Raw genomic sequence first — 22,434 nt, 5'->3', positions numbered from 1 at the left:
CAACAAGCGTGTAAGCAACATAATCGTATGACATAAGTAACAGTAAAAAATTATACATGATACACAGATATTGCACACAAGGTAATGACACAATATTGAAAGTAGGAGTGGCATATTTTTAGGGAAGTCTTCTTGAAGGAGCCCGCGTTTGAGAAGGATTGTGAGAGTTCTATAAGAGTTCATCATGTAAAGTGAAATACCAACCTGATGTTTCTTCAGGGAACCACGAACTGTGTATTACATAATTAAGGGAAAATTTTTCTAACCTTATGGAATTACTATCTCCTAATAATTATGTAGTGTATTATTTCTATATTATCAAACTTATCAGATGCTTATTATTCAGGCTAATACCACATTTTAAAATATAATTACTATCATAATTACTGTCATAAATGACAAATAAAATATGTTAAAGTGATCTGTTTTGATTTTATTCATGATGACATTTAAATGTAGCACCTAGGACTGTGTTGGCTTTCATAATATCTTTAATGGAAAAGAATGGGACTGAACACCACTGAACTGCAGTCTTTCCTAATAGAGCTTGGTTTAAACTTCTCCTCCCTGCCCATTTCATGTGCCTGAAAACCAGAAACAAGTTGGCCTTGCCAGACTCCTTCACAGACTAACCATTTCCACAATGACTTCTTTTATAAATTTCACATCAGTATATAACTGAAACAGCTTTTTTACTGAACTCCTTACTCTTTTGTAATAGTTTCCATCTCTAGTGATTTATTCACTAGGTCAGAGTTATAGTTATAATCTACATACTTATGTACTTGATATCTGCAATAAACTGTATTTCTAAAGGGCTGTAAGGGTGTGTAAATGCATATGTGTGTCCATGTGTATTTATTTTATTAGTACAAAGAATTGGATACATATGTACAATTCTTCATCTAAGTAGGTATGGAAGGAAAATGTATACATTAGATTAAAAAATACAAAGGACTCTGTCCTATACCGTATGGTTTTATCTTAACATTCACAGCTTAAATATAGCCTAATAAAAGTATCTCCTTATACTCTGCAGCTTTATGGATGAAAACATTCCAGTGTTCACTGCTTTCAAGACAAGTTCTGCCCTTTTCTAAGGTAGTTACAGTGAGGAGATGACATGTCATATTTTTTTCTTGATAGACATTTTGAGGGTCTCTTGCATGGGATTTGAAGCTGAGTGTGCTGGGATAGAAGGGATTCACTCGTAATTCATTTGGAACACTTTGTAATCTTGAGTTTCCCTATCTCTCTCTAAAAAATAATTAATGCTTCATAAAAGGTAATATCTCTTGAAGCAAATTTAATTTAAAAACCTATTTTAAGTGATAGTGAGGTGATGACACACTTTAGTAAATTGTGGATGTTCAAAATATTCTTAGAAATCAGTTTTGTGTGTGTGAGTGCTTTCAATTCAAGAACCACAAAGGAGAGAAAACCATAGCAATTCTGTTCTTTTTAAGGAATGCTGTTGATTATAATGATTACTACCCAAGCTAATTAATCTAGCATCTTTAATTAAAGTGGATAATGACAAAGTATATTTATTTAACAGAAAATGTTTAATTTTATGAAAAGAATATAATTTTCTGGCTTTACTTGTGTGGTCAGAGAAACTCGATTGTTTACATATCTGATATAGCTACTCCTGTCACATGTGATAGTGGTATAATAAGCAATTTTGCATAAGATTTTGATAAAGTAATCAAAAAACATAAAAATCCTCAATCTTCACAGTTTTTTATACAAATGAAAAGTTGAGCAGATAAATGGAAATAATTTTGTTCAAGCCTTTGTTTTAATAGGGTGTATAGTATTCTGCAAAAACCTAAACTTGAATACTGTTAAACAATTGTTGATCTTTCTGAATATAATAGAGATCACAACTACAGTTCATATAAATATACTAAAAAGATATTATTTCCATCCATGCATTTATGTAACTTTTTTTTTTAGCACTTACTATGTGCCAGTCATTATACAGTAATTGGTTGTAAAACAGGATTACAGCTCTCATGGAACATATAGTATAACAATTTTTCTGTAAAGGTTCAGACAGACAAATAAAATAATTAAAAACTAAGGTGCCATTATAGAAAGTGATACAAGATACAACATGGCCTCCCTTAGTTAAGGTTGTGAGTGCATTTGAGATGATATTTAAACTGGGTCCTGAAGGATAAACAATTGGAAGAATACTTTCAGGAAAAAGATAGTGCATTCAGAGACCCTGAATTGGAGAAAAGATTGGAAAATACGAGCCAAGTGAGCTCCAGTAAGAGCATCTCAGAATGAGGTAGCAGACAGCAGGGCCATTTCATTCAGGACCTTGCAGGCTGCAGTAAAGAGTTTAGGATTTATTGTCAATGTAATGGGATGCCGTTGATCATTTTGGAAAGTGTTAACATCCAGATGTCATTTAAAATATATTATCCTGCCTGTTGTCATCAAAAACATTTTGACTGTGTCAGAAGTGGAAGTAGACAGGCTGGAGAGGGAGCTAAGAGAAAGACCCAAGGTCCTGGATTTACTGAGACAGAGATTTGATAGTTTCCTATCCATTCTACAGCATTATGGGAGTGAACTGTATTTAACTAAAAACAGAAGGAACTAGCATGTGAATTGGTTAATATTCTAAATGCATGTCGAAGAATTTGCCATTATCAGTGATTTTGGTGCATGTCCTTCTATTCCTCTTCTACTCTCTGTTTCTCTCTTCTTTTATATGTGTTCTGGTTATTGTCACTTAACAGTATAATTAATGACCAATCTCCCATACCATTAAATAATTTTCTACAATGTTATCTTTTAGACACAAAATTTTACTGCTTATACTATGTTTATTTAAATAACCCCTTATTTTTGAACTCTGGACTTGTTTTCAATGCTCTACTATAATAAACAACTTTTCAAGAATTTTCACTCACAAAATCTTAATGCCTATCTTGAATGATCTCCTAGGGATATATTATTTGTACAAAACCATCACTTTATCTAAAACAAATATCTATGATTACTGTGGCAAAAACACAGAACAAGGAAGCCCAGTTGAGAGGAGGCTGTAGGGCAATCAGCTTGGTGCACTTATTAATAAATGGCTCATTAATACCCTTCAAAAGTGTCTCCCACCCCCATCAGAAGATGATTCAAATTTATATTTTAACAGTCTAGCATATTATTAGTTTCAGGGACTCTAAAGGTTTTAAACAAATAGTTAGAATTTTGAACATGAAATACACAGTTGGAAGGTATATTTTCTCTCAATTCCTTCTTCTAAAACAGCTCATGATTTAGAAAATGATTAGCAAATATCAGCCCCTCAATGCTCTCTTCTTTTTGCAGCAGGTTTTGAAGACTAGCAAGCACATGGTGAGGGAAACTATGTTGAAAATATATATTAAGCCGGGCGCAGTGGCTCACGCCTGTAATCCCAGCACTTTGGGAGGCCGAGGCGGGTGGATCACGAGGTCAGGAGATCGAGACCATCACCGCTAACACGGTGAAACCCCGTCTCTACTAAAAATGCAAAAAATTAGCTGGGCGTTGTGGTGGGCGCCTGTAGTCCCAGCTACTTGGGAGGCTGAGGCAGGAGAATGGCGTGAACCCGGGAGGCGGAGCTTGCAGTGAGCCGAGATGGTGCCACTGCACTCCAGCCTGGGCAGCAGAGCGAGACTCCGTCTCGAAAAAAAAATAAATAAATAAAAATAAAAAAAGAAAATATATATTAAAATTTGTTCATGTGTATTTGGCAAAATATATTTTATATATTTACATATAGGTACTGTTTCAGCTCATCAATAGCCTTATGGATTTCTATCTGCTTCAAGGGCTAGAACAAAATAATGATGAAATAGACAACCTCATGAACCATGGAATGAAATAAAATCCTAAAAATTCAGGGACCTTCTGAATCCCAAAACAGTAAAAAGTAAAGTTCTGAAAGTCTTATTATTTTTTCTTTTGATAGCTAGAAACCTAGAATAGGAAGCCCTGAGGTAGAAAGCTTACGGAGCCTGCCTCTTTCACTTACTTGTCAAAAATATTTTTTAAAAAACAAGCTGCTGCTTTGCTTGTGTACAACTCTGATTCAGTGCAAATAGATGTCGTGGGGGAGGCAAATTGTGATTCACTTAAGAAATGCTATTAATGTGGGAACTAAATAATAATTATAAATTAATACTACTTGATTTAATAATATTAATACTGCTTACATTTTTACAGCCTCTCTTCAGAACACCAGTCTGTTTGATCATCATAATAATTAACATTAGTAACAGAATCCTGGCTTCAAATATATCTTGTAATCAAGTATTAATTTATAACACAGACGTAGCATAGCCTCTGTTTGAAGTATATGTGAAGCAGAAAGGATCAGTCTAAGCTCCACCTGCACAGCAGGTGCCACCCCTACCACTCCCACATCTCAGCCCTCAGCTTAGTCCCAGAAGTCGTTTGTTGAACCCTTCAGCATAATGGAGCACAGCTGGAAAGCCATTGTGGTACCCTGTGCCAAGAAGATGACAGTAAGAATCTCTTCCATTTCTTTTTTCTTCAGATGAAGAAAATTAAGCCCAGAGAGCTCAATGATTTGTTCATTACCACAGAGCTACTGAGAGGGAGAAGTTGGAGGGAAAGCGTTTTATGCCTATAGAGTTCTCATACCACTTTTCTTTAATTACATTTACATGTGGTTGTGTGTGTGTGTGTGTGTGTGTGTGTGTGTGTATTTTATAGGGAAAGGAGGAACAGGTAGCATACAATATGAATAAAGACCTACATGTGAAAACTTAGGCAAGTCACTTTCCCAACCATAAAATGAAAGCTGAAATGATAGATAAACCCTAGCATATCCGAAATTAAATTATTCTGTTTTCAGATGACCTTTAAACAACATGGGGTGGGGGGTAGGGTTGCAAATCTTCTTTGCAGTCGAAAATCTGCGTTTAATTTTGACTCCTCCAGAACTTAACTACTAATAGCCTACTGTTATCTGGAAGGCTTATTAATAACATAAACAGTAGATTAACACATATACTGTATGCTATGTGTATTGTATACTTTATTCTTACAATAAAGTAAGCAATAAAAAAAGAAATATTATTAAGAAAATCATAAGGAAGAGAAAATGTATTTACTATTCTTTAAGTAGAATTGCGTCATCATGAAGATCTTTATCCTTATCATCTTCACACTGAGTAGGCTCAGAAAGAGGAGGATGAGGAGGAGTTAGTCTTGCTATCTCAGGGATGACAGAGGCAGATGAGGTGGAAGAAAATCTGAATAAAGGTAGACCCAGGCAATTTAAACCTATATTGCTGAAATGTAAACTGTACTTATCATTTAAGGTGAGTTAAAATTTTATTATGAAATTTAGATTTGTTAATGAAAAACTAAATTTTAAATGCATATTTTATGTCATTGCTATTTCCTCTTTTTCGCTACCAAATATAATAAAACCCCTTAAAAATCAAAGGAGCTATTTTCTTAATTTTATTTTCAGATTTATAATTAGTACTATAGAAATGCAGTGTATTTTTGTGTTCTGATCTTGTGTCTTGCTATTCTGCTGAATTCGTATCTAGTTCTATCAGATTTGGGAGGAAATTTTAGAGTTTTCTGCATGTAAGATCATATCATCTGCAAACAGGAATAATTTTACTTTTCCCTTTTCAATTTGCATGTTTTTTAATTTTTATGTTATGTTTTTGCCTAATTGCCCTGGCTTGGGCTTTCAGACAAACAACTCTATTCACAAATGGGCAAAGGATTTGAATAGGTATTTTAAAAGAACATATACAGATGGCCAATTAATCAATAAGCATGAAAAGATGCTCAGAATCATAAATCATTAGAGAAATGCAAATTCAAACCACAGTGAGATACCACCCCACCATTAAACTGCTATCAACGAAACAAAATAACAGTTTTTTTTTTTTTCACTTACAAGTGGGAGCTAAGCTATGAGTATGCACAGGCAGACAAAGTAGTATAATGTAGTGAACACTGGAGAATCAGAAGAGGGGAGGGAGAAGTGGGCTGAGGAATGAAAAACTACTTGTTCGGTACAAATAACACTATTCAGGTAATGGGTGCACTAAAATCCCAGACTTCACAATTACACAATTCATCCGTGTAACCCAAATCCATTTGTACCCCTAAAGCTATTGAAATAAATATTTTTAATAAAAAATAACAAGTTTTGGCAAGAACTTGAAGAAATTTGAAACTTTGTACACTGTTAATCAGATTTAAAATGGTACAGCCACTGTGGAAAATAGTGCAGTGATTCTTCAAAGACTTAAAGATAGATTTACCAGTTATCCAGCAATATCACTTCTGGGTACATACCACAAAAAAAAAAAAAAAAATTAGAAGCAACATCTTGAAGAATATTTGTATACCCATATTCATAGCAGCATCATTTACAATAGATAAAATGTTTGAACAACCCACGTGTCCACCAACAGATGAATGGATAAGCAAAATGTGGCACCTACATATGATGGAATATTATTTGGCTATAAAAAGGAAGGTAATTATGGTTTATGCAACAACTTAGATAAGGTACCTAGAGTTGTTGAAATCAGAGACAGAGAGCAGAATGGTGGTTGGCAGGAAGGGGCAATGGTGATTTATTGTTTAATCCATAAAATGTTTCAGTTTTGCAAGATGCAGAGTTCTGGAGATGGATAGTGGTGATGATTGTACAACTATATGAATGTACATGATACCACTGAACTGTATACCTAAAAATGGTTAAGATAGTATATTTTAAGTTATGTGTATTTTATTACAATTGTAAGAATTGAAGAGAAAAACTAAGGATAAAATCATTTTGCCACTCAGAAAACTTGATAGATTTTGAAACAGATGCTAAAAAAGGGAGCATGTGGTTTATTATATATCACTTTGCTCTGGAGTTGCCTGGTTTTTAAATAACTAATCTTAGCATGTTTTCATATGCCTGTTAAAAAAATTCCATACATTTATTTGTTTAGAATGCTCTCCTGATACCTGATTTATAATGATATGCTATCGCATTTAAAGGAAAAAGGATAAGTTCCAGCTTGTCTTGAGAATTTGTTTTTGCAGCTAGCTGCCTTCAGAGGTAGACACCTGTGAATTCTTAGCAGCTTCTCTAATCTCAACCAGTTCTGGTCGTTGTGCATGTTGACACTGAGGGGAAAGCAATTTGTAAGGAACCAGACCCTTTTTTCATCAACTAACTACTGTGAAGTTTTGCACTTTTACCTTATTTGCAAAAGTATTCTATGAAACATGTTGAAATTGTTGCCTGACGATTGAGTTTTCATATTTTATCAGAATAAAAATTATCAGAATTACAAGATGTCAGAGTACATTGTCAAAATTAATGATGCAATAGAAAGCAAGTAAAACATACACAGTGAACTTCCCCCTTGTTGCGTTTGTTGTTCTGAATCTTTCAAATACAGATTGTAATAGAGAACAAACTTTCTCTTACTATACTTTGTTGGTCTTTATCTTAGCGATAACGAGCCACTGGCAGTCACGAAGCAGCAGTCTCATGCTCTCATTAATGTCAGGACTTAAGTCACAGGAAATCTCATGGGACTCAGGGCTCTGGCACTCATTTTTGTGTTGTTTTATTGTATGTTTGTTTTATTAGTGAGCAAAAATCTAAACAGCCTTTCGACTGTTTTAAGGGAGCAGGGGAACATTTTTATTTTTATGCCTGTGCAGTTCTGTTAATGACTCTCAGAGTTTTTTATTTTAATATGCAAGTGGCTTGTTATTCTTTAGCAGAAAACCCCCATAAAGTAAACAACTGTTCAACTCTGAGTAGTACATGTAAATCCTAACTTGCCTGGTTAGTAATTTATTCATATACAAATTATAAAATAAGATGGAGAATAAATTTTTAAGAAGGCTGAATCAAATCATAACCTCTATTTATTCCTTTCTTTTCCCTTCTCTTTCTCTTTATCTCTATTTCTCTCTCTCTCTTTCTCTCTATCTCTGTCTCTCTCTCTGTTTCTTTCTCTTTTTCTCTCTTTCTCTTACTTTCTTCCTTTCTCTTTCCCTTCCTCCTTCCTTCCTTTCTTCCTAACTTTTTTCTTTCTTTTTTTGTTCTTTGTTCTTCCCTCTCTCCATCCCTCCCTCCCTTCTTCTCTCTCTCTCCCTCCCTCCCCTCAGCTGTCTTCCTTTCCTTCTCCCTTTATTTCTCTCTCCCTCGCTCACACTCTCCCTCCCTTTCTCCCTCTCTATCGTGAAATGTATGATTTTCATCGCCTTTAGCCCCAGCTTCATTAGTTTAAAGAGGTTGTTGGGCTAGATAGTATCTCAGGTCCCTTCTCCTCTAATATGCAATGACTATGATTCTAGTGGTTGACTCAGGAGAAGAGAAACTGCATCATGTAATAACCTGGACATTATTACTGTGTGATCCTGATGCTCTCTTTTCCTTTTACAATGACTTCAAAACATCACATACACACACACACACACACACACACACACCCTTGCACATCTGTTAAACCAGCTTTGTAATAAGAATCCAGATTTTATATGAAATATAAATTTTAAGTCTTCCTACAATATGAGTATTATTCATCAGAGTCTCCACAGGAAAATATATTAAGTCATTTAACACTATTCAAAAATCCACATCAGATTCAATGAAAGTGACTCATGTACATAACTATCCACAGCAAAGTTCGAGATGAAACATTGTAAAATTGTACACTTGTGCATGCTATCACAAGAAATGGATAGGATGGATCTGATTTATTCTTTCATAAAGGAAATATGAAGTGGGTATTAAAATTATGTTGGCTTGTGTTTATGAAAGATGAGATGGCTAAACTCTATGTAAAGGTATATTGGACAAGCAAATGATCCTGTAGCAGTATCACAGAAAATAATTACCATCCACAATGGGGTATACAACATGCATTTTATTCACTTGTTCTCAGGAAGTTTTCATTTTAAACACATGAACCATGTTTCCAAAATTTATTTTTCACATAATGCCTACATGAAAATGATGCTTTAGACAGGTGCCCAGTGGGAGTTAAGATGATAGAAGGGTGGGAGTGATTATTGACAACCTGTCCTGTGTTCTTAGTTTCATATGGTAATATGGTGAATGTGGCATTAAAGCAGGAGAAATTTATTTCTAATAATGTTTGTAGAAGCTCTTAAAGGAAATGCTAGAAGTTCAGAAACCACTGTGGGGCCTATTTTCTAAATTCTTCCCTTTTTGTGAACTTCAAAGAAAGTAGTTCTCTTTGTCATCTAGGAGGACTATAGACTATGGACCAGAAGGCCATCTTTCTATTTGAATGACTTTGAGAAAGTTAAGAAGCATCCCTGGTCCTGAGTTCCCCGATGTATAAATAAAAGCATAATCCTGTGGAGGCTTTTCCAAATCTACCAGTTCACATTGAAACTAATAATAGTGATAATACTCAAGATATTTCTGGTGTTTCTTATTTGTCATGTATTGTATTAAATGCTCTGTAAAGTGATCTCAGTGAAGCAAACATATAGAGGAAAATATTTACAATATTCATAAACATCGTCTTGCTTTACACATGAAAAAGCTGAAATTTAAAGGAGATAAATGATGTACCCAAGGGTACCTTGTAAGTAGCTGACCGTATCTGAACCTAGGCTGTCTACTGACAAAGACCAGTGTTGGTTTTACCCAACGGTCCCTCAGCACTGCCTCCCTTTATAGATCACAGGGTTGTTGAGAAAATTTTAAGCAAAGTAGTGAAATAATCAGATGGCTTCTCTTTTCTGTCTTTCTCTCCCTGCCTCCCTCTATCTGTACTCTTACTACTCCTTTAGTTACTTTGCCCAGTCAAGGACTGGACTTTCTGTACACTATTTCAAATGCACATTGTTTTACAAGTTTTTATTCTGTGAGAATGCCTTGGCCCACAAAGAAGACTTCACTGGGGTGACTCTTATGGTCTGCTTGCTTCATAGGAAGGTTTATGGCTAAGACTGAGAACAAACTTATTTGTAAAATTATAGTGATGCAGTAAATACAATGTAAGGAAAAGGCTAACCGTTGATTTTAATGAAATCAGGCATCCTCCTGAAATAGAACCATTTTCTCCTTCTCCCCCTCTTTCAACCTTCCCTTTAGCATGTGTCATTTCACACTTTCACACTTGTTTTGCTATCTGCTGCAAATTACCAGAAACCCTTAGGAAAATTTGCAAGTGTTGGCAACAAATCCAAGTTTCCTTTCTTAAGTTGTGTGCTGTGCTGTGGCCTTAGAAACCTCTCCTCTGTGATAAGCAGAATCTTGGCACAGCGAATTAGGTGAGCTGAGAAATCTGCATCTGTGCTTTTAATTCTGTGTAATCATTTGCCTCCAAATAGAGCCATTCATTAAGGAGCGATAATAACCTTTGAATAGTGCTTTACACATTTGTGGCTACCCTTTCAGCTAAGTTAATTTTCCATATCATAAGTGATTTTTTTCTATACCTTACTCTGACTCATTATATTTTTCTATCACTTTTTTTTCTGTTTACCTCAATTATTCCTTAACCTGCCCCTCCCTGCTTTTTTTTTTTCTTGTTTTTAAATTATTTTTTTCTTCCCTTTCTTATGTCCTTCCTTCTTTCCTTATCTTGGTAGATAGTTTATGCAGCACTCTAAACTATCATAAGTGCATACATATTTATATATGTATCTCTACATATAGTGATATACATATAGCCCTAGAAACAAAAATGTAGTAATATCATATATTCTTTCTTACGAAACTTAGCCCCTGCAGTTGAAGATTTCTTTAGTAAACTGCACCCAACACAGGAATGAAGAGATTAATTGGGATTTTTGTCGTTATCTTGAGTGTCTGGACTATAGGGTCATCATGAACTCTAAAAGCAAAGTATCATTAGAGCAATGCAGTTGGAAATTTCTTTTACCTGGACCAATGTTGGTGGGAAGAATGAATTAAAATAGCTTTTTCACAGTACCTTTTTAAAATCTAGAAACATGTTTACCCTAGTTGTATATTTAACTTGGTCCTTAAAGAACAAATAAGAAATAAGAAGAAGAACAATTTGGTTGGAGAATGCTGCAGATGGATTCACGTTTGTCTAGAAATGCCAAAGCAAATTTTCTAAAGTATACATATTCAGAATCTGGTGAAGATAGAGTAGGGAGAGTTGTCTTCACCTGCTCTGTTAATTAATCTGAATATATGGTTTTATTATGCAGAAATGAAAAAAATAGAGGATGCATAAAGAGAATAGCAAGCTAATGTCTGGCTGGAAATGGCCATCAATTAAATACACTTAGCCATAATGAAAGGCAAATATTTCATTTTTTGCCAGGTAGCCACACACATTCCAGAAATCTTTTTTTTTTTTTTTTTTTTTTTGAGATGGAGCCTTGCTCTGTAACCCGGGCTGGAATACAGTGGCGAAATCTCTGCTCACTGCAACTTCTGCCCCCTGGATTCAAGTGATTCTCCTGCCTCAGCCTCCTGAGTAGCTGAAATTACAGGCATGTGCCACCATGCACAGCTAATTTTTGTATTTTTAGTAGATATGGGATTTCACCGTGTTGGCCAGACTGGTCTTGAACTCCTGACTTCAACTGATCCACCCACCTCCTCCCAAAATGCTGGGATTACAGGTGTGAGCCACTGCATCCAGCCGCACATTCCAGAAATTTCGAATGTGAGTCAAAACTTTACATTCTATCCAATTAACAATTATATGTCAAGGGAATTTTGAAAACAAGGAATTAGAAAAAGATAAGAAGAATATGAATGCATTGTTAGTGCAGGAAGGAACTAGAGTCCTGGAGAAAAATTAGAAAGCTATTGGCATAATTAGGAATTAAAGTACCTTAATACCTTGCTAATAGCCAGCCATTTAATAAATGCTCTTTGGTTGAATGAATAAAGGAATGAAGTAACCTTTAGTCTACACATGGTTGGTGAAATAAAAAATAAAAAGGAAGGAAGAAAAACGGAGTCATGTAAAAACCATGGAGAAGGCTTAAGTATTGATGGGAGGTGGGAAATGAAGAGAAAGAAGATTTAAAAATGCACTGACAACAATGTCTGGAAACTTGATAGAAAGAGAAGTGTGTCATATTTTAAAAACAACCACTTCTAAAACCATTTTCAAAGGATAACTGAAACAAGCACAGCAATAAAGTAATTCTATTTTACTCTTGTCCTTTTACTTCCAGAATGTGTATATGTATGTGTGTGTGTGTTTCTATTATGTGGTAAATATTACAAATCTAATAGTGATAGAGGTAAATTTAATACTTTTTTTTAACGGAGGAAAAGCTAGCTACATGAAGAAATTGGTGAGGCTGGAACTAGAAATAACAAGTTAAATTGAATTTGATGTGACAGTAAGACCTCTAAATAGAGGCGATGGGCCCAGACTCCCCTGAGAAAACAGGAATGAAGCCACAGTTTTCGAGTTAACTATGAGGAGGTTTCAGAATGAGTACTCTCTTTGAAGGACCCAATTCTATTTCAATTGAGAGGACACATATTAATATAACAATGTTGAATAATAATACAGTGTTGATAAAGCTCAAGAGAGAATAAAAAATAAAATGCCTTAAATTAAATATACAAGTTACGTAATATATATTAGTGTTCTTTGAAAGTTTTAAACTTGCAGAATATTAAAATGTCAATGAACCTAATCAAAAGCTTCTACAATAAGATCCCTCGGCAGGGATTTGGTTTTCAGTGTTGTCTTTCTATACCTCCTAAAGAGAAAGGCACATTCCTCCTTATTGAGTTCGATTTTTTGTTTGTTTGTTTGAGACGGAGTCTCGCTCTGTCGCCCAGGCTGGAGTGCAGTGGTGCGATCTCGGCTCACTGCAACCTCCGCCTCCCGGGTTCACGTCATTCTCCTGCCTCAGCCTCCCGAGTAGCTGGGACTACAGGCGCCCGCCACCACGCCCGGCTAATTTTTTTTATATGTTTAAGTAGAGACAGGGTTTCAACCATGTTAGCCAGGATGGTCTCGATCTCCTGACCTTGTGATCCACCCGCCTCGGCCTCCCAAAGTGCTGGGATTACAAGCGTGAGCCACCGCGCCCAGCCTGGTTTGATCTTTTTAAATTTCATTGAAAATTAAATTTCCGCTGGCTTCCTCCAAATGAAATTCCTCAGTCAAAGGTTTATATGGCAAGCTCAAAGGTGTAGTCCTTCTGGAATTTTACACACACACACACACACACACACACACACACACACACACAGCAGCTGAACCTCTAGTTTTCACAGTCACATTTTTCCATACATTTCAGTAGTTACTATTTTCTGATCTAAAAGTCACTGCAGCTCACTTATGGATGAAATTATTCAGCTTTGCCATACCTACAGTGGCAAAAAAATGATTATGCAAAGTGAGATTACAATAAAGAACTGATTGTCAAGCCTGAATGCAGGTGCCCAAGTGATGCAAGTATGCCTGGAATATTTCAAAAGAAATTTATGTCAAAAGAAATATTCCAGGGATATTCCAGGGAGAGGCAACATTTAGCCTCTCACTAGCCAAGCTTTAGCTCAGCACAGTAGTGCTATAGGTTCTCATACTTCATATGTATTTTTTCTTTTGAATATAATTACATACATTTTATGGCACATTGTTGAAATTCATTTCTGACAGAATATTCTTTTTAATAATACAATTTAGAGCAAATAATATCTATGAGACTTTCAGTTGTCAAATACTTGAAATAGAGTACCTGTTAGGTTTAATAATTTTTAAAAAAGAAAAGTTAATAAACTTAAAGTAAGCTGATTTTTTTCTTTAAACCTCTACCACAAATCATTTGGAGAATATATTTATTCATCTATTATAGAAAAGAGCAACACATTGTTTTAATAATAAAAAAAAGTACAGAAATAAGCAATGAAAGAAAGCTTAGTTATTAGTATGTGCTGAAAGAAAGAAACAAAAAAGACGCCCTTGAAGAAAGTAAGTTGAGATATAGGGGTATATTTTTAGAGATATTTGGGGCAAAATTATGAATGTGTATTGGCAAAGAAAAGTTATTCATACATGAGTGTTCCCAACTTCCACTTGGTCTTTAAGGGGAAAAGACTTTGGCTTATTGGGTCAGCTTCTGGGCTTCCTTTGTTATAAAAAATAGGTAAAGACAGAATTAGAGAGATAAGTAAAGAAAGCAGAGAGACTAAATTAATCTTCATCTTAAGGAATTGGGAGAAGAATAGAGATGATGCCAAGAAAAGGATTTAATTCCATTTAAAAAATCTTATATTCATATTCCATGTGCAAATAACTGTACCAAGTGCTTCTAGGGTATGAAATTGAGTAAGACCCAGTCCCTGATCTCCAAAAGGCTCACAATTTTATAGGCAGGAACCAGATTACTATTATGTATACTGTGCTTCTTGCCAAACTAGATTAAAATTTCATGCAGATTATTCTGGGAGTCCATGAAAAGTTGAGGTCATCCTTTTTTTTTAAAAAAAAAAAAAAGGAGAAGGATGGCATTGTAATCATTATTTAAAACAATGGCATTTTAGTTATTCTTTGAGAACAGGGTAGGGCCTCGATAAGTTTCGAAGAGGTTAAATAAAGATATTGCAGGCAAAGACAACAATCATAATTACTGCATTTGTCAGAATCCTGGCAGGACAGGTGGCACTCCAGTGATATACATTACCATTTCTAGAACAGAAAGAGCCAGAAGAGCTAGCTGTCAGACCTGAAGAGAAGCTGTCGCCATGAGAAACAGCCACCTTATAGAAGCTGCAGCCTTTGACAGAGTAATGCAACCCCTGCCGTCCTGTAGAGGAGCCAGGAGGGAGCCTTGGGAATAAATACCCCAAAGTTTCCTCTCCATTCATCTCCTACAGGAACCTCCCTTTGCACTACTCCAACCAGACACCAAAGAGAAAGGAGCCCATTAATTAAGTCCATGAAGTTCAGCATTTTGGAATACAGAGCCAGTGGGAAAAGTACAAGGCAGATCTGGAGCAGCAGAAGAGAAATATCTGGCCAGCACAGTCATTATCATCTTTATCATCACTAAAGTTGACTAAATATCAAAGTTTCTTAATGACAATTCACATGTGTCATCTCATTTATTTTTCACAAAAATCCTAGATAGGGTATCATTATTTTATGCATTAAGAATCTGAGGCACCGAAAAGCCTAGTAACTTGCTCTTCATACCACAACTTTTAAGTGGTAGAGAACCGATGTGATTTTGCCAAAACCCTGCTTTTTCTACTACACATTCTACCTTCTTTTCAATGAAAAAGTTAAAAGTGTAAGGCGTTTGGGAACTATCCTATTGCAATGTTGTTGAAACAGGGGGTCCACTGAGAAAGAAAACAGAAAAAACGTGATGGGAAAGATAGCCTGGGATATAGTGGGGAAAGTGTTGGTTCTCACTGTGTTCATGTCATGTCAGACGTGTGCCTTAGAAAACGACCTTTATAGAGATAACTCTGATCTAAACAGAGATGATGTGTTGGAGGAGAGAGTGGAGGAGAGCAGATACCTAAGGGGAAAAGAAGAGAGGAAGGAAGAGAGGGAAGATGGGAGGGAGGGAAAGTGGGGCAGAGAAGTTAGGAGGCAGTGTACGGATCTGCTGGAAAGATTCTTTATGCCAAAAAAGTTGTAAAATCATTGATGATTTTTGTTATACTTGTCATTCACTGTTTTTTTTTTTTTTTTTTGACACCTTGATGATGATTTCTTATTTTCTAATCTCATTTTTTCGATGTTTTATCTTCTACTCTGCATTAGATTTATATATAATATGACATTTTAACTACAACTACTCCTCTTTTTACATACTAACTCTTTTTTCAACAAATTGGGCAGAAAAGAAAAGAGAAAGGAATTATAATTAAAAGAAAATAGAATTTGTTCTTTGTTTCATAATGCCTATCCTAAGTTACTGTTTTTTTCTTTAGTTATGTGGCTATGAGTACTCATAAAATGACAAAATAGATAAGGTAGGAGATCCCAGGCTGCATTACATTAACTGTATCCACCTGGGTGGTGTTTTAGACTTGCTTATGTTGCCCTAGTGAGACCTTGGTCACATAATGCCAAAAAGCTAGTCTTTCCTTATAAATCTTGTACTTTTTTTCAATCTAGAGAACATTTAAACATGTTTACAAGAAAAAAAACCACAACCCCATCAAAAGGTAGGCAAAGGATATGAACAGACACTTCTCAAAAGAAGATATATATGAGGCCAACAAATATATTTTAAAAAGCTCAACATCACTGATCATCAAAGAAATGCAAATCAAAACCACAGTGATATACCATCTCACACCAGTCAGAATGGCAGTTATTAAAAAGTCAGGAAATAATAGATGCTGATGAGGCTGTGGAGAAATAGGGATGCTTTTACACTGTTGGTGGGAGTGTAAATTAGTTCAACCATTGTGGAAGACAGTATGGCAATTCCTCAAGGATCTAGAACCAGAAATACTATTTGACCCAGCAATCCCATTACTGGGTAGATACCCAAAGTATTATAAATTATTCAACTGTAAAGACACATGCACACATATGTTTACTGCAGCACTATTTACAATAGCAAGGACATGGAACCAACCCAAATGCCCATCAGTAACAGACTGGATAAAAAAAATTGGTACATATACACCATGGAATACTATAAATTAATACACCCATAAATACAGCCATAAAAAGGAATGAGATGATGTGCTTTGCAGGGACATGGATGAAGCTGGAAACCATCATCCTCAGCAAACTAACACAGAAACAGAAAACCAAACACCACATGTTCTCATTCATAAGTGGGAGTTGAACAATGAGAACACATGGACACAGGGAGGGGAACAACACACACCAGGGCCAGTTGGGGGTTGGGGGTAAGGGGAGGGAGCTTAGAGGATGGGTCAATAGGTGCAGCAAACCACCATGGTACTAATATACCTATGAAACAAATCTGCACATTCTGTACATTTATATCGTTTTTTTCAGAAGAAATAAAGAAAAAAGCATTTAAAATCTTATTTGCACCCTTGTTTCATCACTACATGACTTTCACTTATTTATAAAATATAGCATTATATTTTGTTTTTCATATATAAACATTGTACATATGATTATTAATAATGCAAACACATGTTCATATATGTTAATTTTGTTGGTGTTTAGGAGCAGTCACCTTGATTCAATGTCCATGAAAGAAATAAAAAACAGGAAAGATGATTTCAAAATATATCTTCAGACTTTTGCAGAACATAAAAAATGTCTTTCCAATTATTTGCAGTTCGGCGTAACATTCAAACTCCCTCATGTGTTGAACTAATTTATTTTTCAGAACTTCTTACATGCTCCCTTTACCTTACTTGTGTTGTTCTCTTAAACTTCATCCTTTATTAGTGTTTTCCTGCACCTGCATTAAGTTTGAGAAAGCCTCTGAACCATCATTAGTTACCCTTTTTTTAATCAACTCTTCTTCGTTCATGAGTACCTTTGATAATTATTTAATAGTTCAAGGTTTGAGCTATCGAAACACTATGCATAGAATATTATTAATGATACCTTACAATGCATGTTGTTTTACAAGGCACTTTTACATCCCTTAGTCATGTTATTCTTAACTCTCCAACAAACCAATTATTTAAACCAGTGATATATTGGTAAATGTTTTACAACTAGGTCTTTTGGGGAGAAGGAGCCCTGGTTTGTAGTGTTTGCTGGTTTCCATGATGTAAATTCACCTACCATGCCTAATTTTAAGCTACTTATACAACATCACTGAACATGGAGATGGAAAGAGGTGTTCACAAGTGACTCTCACATACCAGTATGAGCCAATTCCTGCACATGATGGGTACTGGAACTTAGGAAAATTCGTATGTTCTGTAAACTCCCAAAGATCATAAGAGACAGAGCTAGCACTTGGATCCAAGGTCTTCTGAATCCCCATAAATTAATTTTCTTCAAAAAATAGGCTATAGTTCAAAGATATAATTGTATCTTGGGCTAGTCTTTCTGGTGCCAAAGGGTCACAATGGAGTCACTCTGCCTGCTTTAGACACCCCCATTGTGTTCTGTGGTCAGCTCCATTGTGTCCACATAGATGGGCCTGCCACTATTTTTTGCTTCCAACAAAATAATGCTGCAAAATTAAACTGACTGCTTTTTGGGGGCCATAGACCATTCGTTTTAATTTTATAAACTAAGCTCTAATTCAAGTATGCTATTAGTTAAGTAATTATTTATACTGATTCTTCAACAGATGCCTTCAATATGTTCAAAATAGGTATTACTTTTAAAAATTTGCCCACTGAAAATATATCAGATATAGAATCTTAGAACTGAAAATAGAATGAACATTAAACATCCATAAGTCAAATCCCATAATTTAACATAATACCTAATGTAATTCAGAACTCTGCCTTCTTGGGAATTCTTTCTAATACTCTATGCCAGTTCCAACCAGAATGCTTCCCTGATCATCACAGGAAGTATTAACCACATAGTATTTCATAGTAGGTGGAAAATGGTCATTTCATTGTTTAAATTTGCATTTCTTAGATTACTCTGAGGATGAACATTTCATTTATGTTTTCTGTTTATTTGTATTTCTTCTTTAATGAATTTTTCTAACGATGTTTTCTCTATGTTTCTATTTCTCATCATTTTTTAAAGTTATATAACTTTTTATTTTATTAACTGCACAATATTTACATGTTAATCTACAAATTATGACAAACATCATAATTTATGTAATTAGTCTACCACTTCCAATATTTACATACCTTTCAGTTTCACTTTCATAATGAATGTTATGATAAAAATAATATTATCCCCTTTGTCCTACAAAGACAGAAATATATCTGTTTGCTACATTGAGTTTTTGACTGTGATTGAACTGAGGTGGAATGAGAATCTCCTTGAATTTTGTCACTCAGGGAATTTGAATGTAAGAGGGAAAAGGGTTAACTGAAAGTCCTTGAGATACTTAGCCAATATCCTAGACACCATTTGCATGCCATCCTTCAAAAATTAAATTTCCTAAATCAATAAAAATATAAAGAAATATGCAGGCTGTTAAAGCAAAAAATTGTGCAAGGTATAGAGCCTCTTCTTTGGCCTTCTATCTCTCAATCTGGTTTTTACTCACCTTCTCACCGGCTCCAACATAGAGTTTCTAGTCATTTGGATAGATTTCTACTTCTCAGCATGTTGTGAGATTTTATAATAGACTGTTGGCCCCAACTGCATATTCAAAAACCTCTCTTTTCTCTTTACCTATGTTGCTTAACTCCTTTCTGAATGGATTTTAATCCCTGTTAACAAATTATCTTATTTTACATTTTTGCCAAACTGTATCTAAGCCAGTTTTTACATCAAATCAAGTAAAGTAAGTAATATTTATGAAATGAGAACCAGACAGGAAATCACTATAGAAATGTTTATTTTTAACCAGACTATTAGAAGGGTTTCTGCTAAACTTGCGCTAGAAAGTAAAATGAATATATTTGTATATTAAATTACCACTAACTCTTGGCATTGGATAAAACCAAACTTTTCATTCAACACCTTCTAAATTCAATGACTCTAGTACAGTGTTAGGTAATAGAGTCCCCGTATATATCTTTGATGCTGTAATCCACCTTAGATTAAATAGTCTGACCTCACATAACATGGGTTATGCAAATAATCTCTGCCCAGTTCCTGATCAGCCAGGGTAATCATAACACTGACTGATCTTTTCGGTCTCAGTTCCCAACCTGGCGCTTATAATGGCATTCCTTTAACATGCAAATTTAACTCCAGCAATAATTCTTTTTTATTCTCAATGTATGACTTTTGCTACTGAATTTAAATGACATTTATTAAAGCCTATTGAAGTAAATGTGTAATAGCACTATACTCTATACAGAGGTACAAAGTTCACAGAATTTGGGGAGATGCTGTCCAAAGAATACATATTTTCTCTTAGATGGGAGGAATGACTATAAGAGATCTATTGTACATCATGGTATTGATAGTTAACAACAATAAAATGTCTTCTTGTAAAATCCCAAGTGTGGCTGTTAAATATTCTCACCACAGAATAACAATGTGAGGTAATACATGTGTTAATTAGTTAGATTTATCCATAGCATAATGTATATATACTTCAAAACATCATGTCATACACAATACAAACAATTTTATGTCAATTTAAAAATAAATAAATGTGAAAAATACAGTTTTTATTTTTATATATCTTATACTCCCAAGAAGATACTGAAGGATATGGATCCTATTCTACTTTTACTGCCTCTTCCATAGGAGTTAGTAGGAGTTATACATATTATCAAGACTCACTACATGCCAAGTGATAGAACTCTTCTTAGAAAATTAAGTCTAGGATTATTAGGAAGGAAATACTGATGAGTTACTGGACATATATTCCAGAGAATGGATAGGCAAAGATAATGAGCCCAGGGCATCATCTTTTTGCATATAAACTCTTATGGTTAGTAAAGGGTAGGCTAGATTAGGAAAATACTTGCAAAATCATCTTGAAAGATAGTGAATCATTGTGGCTTTCTATCAGACATAGAGTAAATCTGAACTCTTAACCTCTCTGATTTTACCTCCCACTCCTCGACTTTTTACTAGGTTCTCTCTAGGAAGCTGGCCAACTTGCTAGTTCTCAAAACCGCAAGGAAGTTTCTCACTCAGAGCACTTGTTGATCTGTCTGCCTGAAATATTGTTCTCCCAGATAATTTGATTTAGTCAGGACTTTTTTTTTTTTTTTTTTTTTTGTTTGAGACAGAGTCTTGCTCTGCCGCCCGGCTGGAGCGCAGTGGCGCGACCTCGGCTCACTGCAAGCTCCGCCTCCCGGGTTCATGCCATTCTCCTGCCTCAGCCTCCCGAGTAGCTGGGACTGCAGGCGCCTGCCACCTCGCCCGGCTAATTTTTTGTATTTTTAGTAGAGACGTGGTTTCACCATGTTAGCCAGGATGGTCTCAATCTCCCGACCTCGTTATCCGCCCACCTCGGTCTCCCAAAGTGATGGGATTGCAGTCATGAGCCACTATGCCTGGCCTAGTCAGGATTGAATGTTACTTCCTATTCAAAATTGTCAACTCCAATTATGACACGTAAAATAGTAAATAAAATAATAAAATATCTGACTAGAGTCTCTAAAATTGCCCCATATATCTCTATTTCCTTACTTGGATTTACTTTGCATATGATTCTTGGCACTTGTAACTCACAGCTTTGTCATGAAGAATAAATGAGTCAAGACATGAACAGTGCTTTTAACAGCACTTGGCACCTGGTCATTTCTATATAAGTGTCTGTGAAATAAATCATCAATCTTCTACATTTTGTGGGAGGAAATGGAGTCTCAGAAACGAAGTGTCCCATAACCAGTTGTATGGAATCCTGAGTTTTCTGTTACCCAGAGCGCACTGGGAATTATGGCAGTCTCCCTAGTTTCCTCCTGCCCTCCTATTTTTAACATTTTTTTAACCAAGACAAATGGATAGGAATCCATATTGAAGACCAAAGGGCCAAATTTCAGATCTAATATTAATTTATAACACAGAAAGATAAAAGGGTTGCTGAAATGTTTACACCAATAATAACCAAGCTTAATAAGTACTGTTCCAAAAAAGTATCCATAATGACAGAGGAGTATGAATTTGCCCGCTGAGGTCTGAGCTAGGGCTAGAAAGGACCAACTACAAGTATAAAACTTATCAGAAAGCTATGGTTTTATTTCAAGAAGTGATGAAAACATTGCATTCAACTTTATACTATATCTATGTCTGTTTAAATGTATAAATGATATTTTAAATTATTTACCACCAAGTGAAATTGACATTAAAGGACTTGTGCGGGCTTTGTTGGTTAACTTGCCATATGGGTATATGCCCAGGAGACCAGGCTTTCCACTTTAAGCAGCAAGGACGTGAACTTTTTTTCACTTCTGTTATTTCAGGATTTACTGTCATATATTTGCTTCGATATCATAGTTGAAATGGTTTTGAAATATACTTTATGCAATAGTATCCATATTCTTGGCAACGAATACATACTCTTTCTTCTAAACTTCTAATATGTGGGCATTGAAAGAGAGCATGCCAGTGTTTGGGTAAAATCACAATAAAGTGACATTTTCCAGCACACCTTGCATTGAATTTAATTGATGTAGGTTTTCACTAATACATTATTTTTTTTTTTTTTTTTTTTTTTTTTTTTTTTTTTTTTTTAATTATTATACTTTAAGTTCTAGGGTACATGTGCATAACGTGCAGGTTTGTTACATATGTAAACTTATGCCATGTTGGTGTGCTGCACCCATCAACTCGTCAGCACCCATCAATTCATCATTTATATCATGTATAACTCCCCAATGCAATCCCTCCCTCCTCCCCCCTCCCCCCTCCCCATGATAGACCC

At 35.3% G+C, this 22,434-nt stretch overlaps 1 protein-coding gene across 1 annotated transcript in view; it reads left to right on the top strand.

The window, feature by feature from the left end:
* The first annotated feature begins 4,460 nt into the window (after positions 1 to 4,460).
* The window catches only part of LINGO2 (leucine rich repeat and Ig domain containing 2), a 458,258-nt gene continuing 440,284 nt past the window's right edge, over positions 4,461 to 22,434 (top strand). Inside the window, exon 1 of the mRNA XM_010384447.2 lies at positions 4,461 to 4,526. The gene's annotated coding sequence lies outside the window, so the exon portion shown is untranslated. The remainder of the gene's footprint in view (positions 4,527 to 22,434) is intronic.

The sequence above is a fragment of the Rhinopithecus roxellana genome, chromosome 16 (assembly GCF_007565055.1).
Source record: "Rhinopithecus roxellana isolate Shanxi Qingling chromosome 16, ASM756505v1, whole genome shotgun sequence".
Classification (NCBI taxonomy): domain Eukaryota; kingdom Metazoa; phylum Chordata; class Mammalia; order Primates; family Cercopithecidae; genus Rhinopithecus; species Rhinopithecus roxellana.
The sequence above is the reverse complement of the archived record's forward strand: the minus strand, read 5'-3'. Positions and strand labels throughout refer to the sequence as shown.